Source organism: Wasmannia auropunctata, unplaced genomic scaffold, assembly GCF_000956235.1.
Source record: "Wasmannia auropunctata unplaced genomic scaffold, wasmannia.A_1.0 LD336026.1, whole genome shotgun sequence".
NCBI classification, from domain to species: Eukaryota; Metazoa; Arthropoda; class Insecta; order Hymenoptera; family Formicidae; genus Wasmannia; species Wasmannia auropunctata.
In genome coordinates, this window is record NW_012026864.1 from 1,589,067 (window position 1) to 1,593,005 (window position 3,939).

Here is a 3,939-nt window from a genome sequence, read left to right on the forward strand (position 1 = left end):
CGATCGTCCATTGACAGTTATCACGCTCTCCAGCTGGCACGTGATCGCGCCTGCCGTTCGATCCGCGTGGCGCTCGCGCGATTGGTACATCCGCTCGCGCACAGGCGCCCGCTTGACCGGATTTATACTCGCGAGCGCGTACGATTTCGGAGCGATGTATCTTTCCATTCCCACCCCTCTCCCCCTGCCAGCGCGGTATCTGCGATCGCAGCGCGAATCCGTTTGAAAGATATGTAATGTTACACGCGGCGGACGAGCGACGTTCGTTCCGCGTTACCTTCGCGCCACGGACGTACAGCTCGTTGACTCGCTGATGCCGCTGCACGCCGCTGTGTGCCGCCACTGGCAGCTTTTTGCGATCATATCCTCGTATGTATTTGGTATAACGGCGGTGGTTACGTGCCATTATTATATATGTGTACTATTTCGCTTCACTTCAATATGTTTTCCGAGATTAAACGCTCAGGCGTAATTAGCTCTCTCTCTCTCATCGATATCTATATGACATTATTGTAAAGCCTTATGTCCATTACGCTATAGAAATCGCTCCGAGATCTCGGACGCGGAGAAACATTTCTGACCAAACGCATTATATTATTAGCCGAATTGTTCAAATGTGATTTAATTCTTTCTCCGCGTCCGAGATCTCGGAGCAATTTCTGGTATCATGTTCTTAATACAAGTCTCTTTGCGTCTCTTTTTCAAATTCGAGATATACTGCGAGAGTGACCATCATAGATATCAATACGTTATTGAAATTAATTTAGTATATATATATATATTTCTTGAATGCGCCTCTATCAATAAGTATGCATCTATATATAATAAAGTGTTTGGGAAAACGCGATCATTCTTTCTTTCATTTTCCTTTACCTTTCCTTCTTCAATTAGTAAATCTTTTTTCCTTAACATCTAGTTTGGATATTTTTTCAGTGTCGAGCAGAGATAAATCTGCGAGTGATGTGTCCGCGTTTTAAATGGTACCTGGTCTATTGGCGCCTCTATGCGTATGTACATACAAAGCGTGCACATTGAACGAACTGTGTAACCACGAATATTTCCGGTGGGTAAAACCAGAGAGGATCCGAGAGCGGCCTTTTGACTGTAACGCTAATATGCCCTCGCGCACTATCGCCCTCTGAAGAAGTGGATCCAAATTACATAGCAAAATGGACTTTTCTGCTCGGGTAATACAATTTGTGGTGCGTGTCCGTGCTAGATCCACTTCTCGAGAATGTTGGTAAATCATTATTTGGTTCGCGTCTGTGCTAGATCCACTTTTCGAGACAGTGCTGGGGCTTTATTTTCGAAAAATTACGCAGTCGAAAATCTTCTCACGAATGTCCTCTCTCAGATTACGAATATTTCCGGCGAGTAACACAGTCTTCGATTTTGTTCTGTGTCATATGTATATTGTTTGGTTATATTATATACTATATAGTATATATAACTTATATTATATACTATATAGTATATTTATATAACTTATATGTATAAAATATAACCATGTAATTATAATAATAATAATAAAGTTGTCTTAAATATTTCTTGATGAAAGTCTAAAAGTAATATAAATCTTTTCAAATACAATTTTATATACTATCTGGCATTTCTTTTTAATTTATTATATATATTATATTGTATATTATATTGTATTATATTATATTGTATATTATATTGTATATTATATTATATTATATATTATATTATTTAACTTAGAATTTTCTTATACGAACAAATAACAAAATATTTTCAATTTAAGAATTCAAAATTTAATAAAAACGCGAGCTTGAAGTAAAACGTATGAAAAACGTATGTGTTTATATGTACATACAATAAAATATGCAAGAATATTTTTTTGCTCATCTTTATATTAATCATTGTACTTTGTATTCGTTCGTTCTGTTTTTAATATATATTGTTATGCGTATAGTTATTTTTAACCGCGTCATTTTTATATTGCAACATCTTATATATTATTTTCGCATTTATCGTAATTGTCTTTTATGTCATTCCTACATTTTGCGCTTACGGATAGGCACTACTAGCAGCATTGCTAACGCATTACCTTATGTTATTATACATCTTATAATTGCACATTAAATAATATAATATTTTGTATGTGTGCATATGTATGAGAGAGATATGTATTTTTATAAAATGAAAATTAAATCTTATTATTTTAACTATATCAATGATTACTTAAATTATTACCTTCCTACATTCCTAATCTTCAGTCAATCAGCGGTTTTCTGGAATATCGAATCTTGGCGATCTAACAAAGTACAATATTTCTGCGCTTTCTCAAATAAGAAATTGTCAGACAAAAAGTCAAAATACAGATCAGATGAGTTGGCTGGTCATTATTTTATGTATTATATTTTTAGCCATTTATCAATATTATCCAATACAATATATTCCAGAAATAAAATTCAAACTCTACCGTGATATATTAACTCAATCTTTTCTTACTAATTCTTATTAAATTTTTCGTTGCTCCGTTTTTATCGAATATTTATTCTATCAAAGCAAATTAATTTGTAGAGGTTCTCCCACTGCTGATTTTAATCGGCGGTTCTCTTATTTTAATAAGGTTGCTCCACTTTTACCGAATAATCATTGCAATTAAATACATTTTGAATTAATTTGACTTTGCATTCTTTTATGATTAAAATATTGATTTTTATATTTGAAACTTTCTAAAACCTCTAAAACTAAAATTTTATTTGGTAAAATTAGATCAACCTGTAGAGGCCCTCCACCACCCCCGCCGACTTTAATCGGCGGTCCTCTGAAATGTGTGCTCGTTTTTTGTTTTTTATTTTTTGTTGTTTAATTTACAAATTATTACATAAGTATATGAAGTAGTACAAAGTATTTATAGAAAAACAATTAAGATAACAAACAAAAAATTGTAAAAATATAATAATAATAATAAATAGTTATATATTTATTATTATTACATTGAAAATTAAAATATATATTATTTTATGTAATTATATTTATTATTGTTATATTTAAGATGCTATGATTTTTATTTAGTTCGCGATATTTACAATTATTGAATTATGCCCTCTTGTCCCTAACTACCTGTATTCAATATAACAATAATAATAAGTATAATTATATTTTTTTACGTTATTAACATTTATATTTTATTTGCGATATCCACAATTATCGAGTTATATCCCCCTATCCTTACCTGCCCGAATTCCTACCTACTCGCATACCTACCTTTTTGTTTTTTGTTTTGCGTAGGAGGAGAAAATCTTCACAAGCCCTTCATGGAGGAACGATTCGTCCTCGTTCCACCATGAGGGGAAGACACCTACGGCCCGGTTCCGTAGGCGAGGCGGATTCTATGTCGGATACATCGCGAAAGATACTATCCGACATAGCCTACCGACCTAAAAACTCCCCCTTCACTGTTAAATCTATAGTGTAAATATAATATAATGTAAAATTGAACCTTACTTAAGCCACTGTTCCTACTTAATAAATAATTATTTTTAACTAAAACAATATAGTTATATTTTTAAATAAAACAATTTAATTTAATCCAAATTTGGATTAAATTTGACACTATAGATTTAACAGTGTTGTATCCTACCTACCCGTATTCCTACCTATCCATATTTTTTCCTATCCATATTTTTTCCTAAAAATTTGCCTACCTACTCATATTTCAATTTAAAATATTAAATCTTTAATTAAAACCGCGATGCGATACGTGATTTATTAAAACATTTTTTAAGGGTTAAATATTTTAGAGTTTAAATTTTTTAGGAGATAAATCTTATATACTGGTTAATCCAGCGAAAAACCCACCCGAAATATAACCCACCCGAAATCTGAAAATTTAGAAAAATTGCCACATTTATGATAATAAATTTAATAAAATATCTTACTCCATTATTACTGTCTCTTATACACATCTCT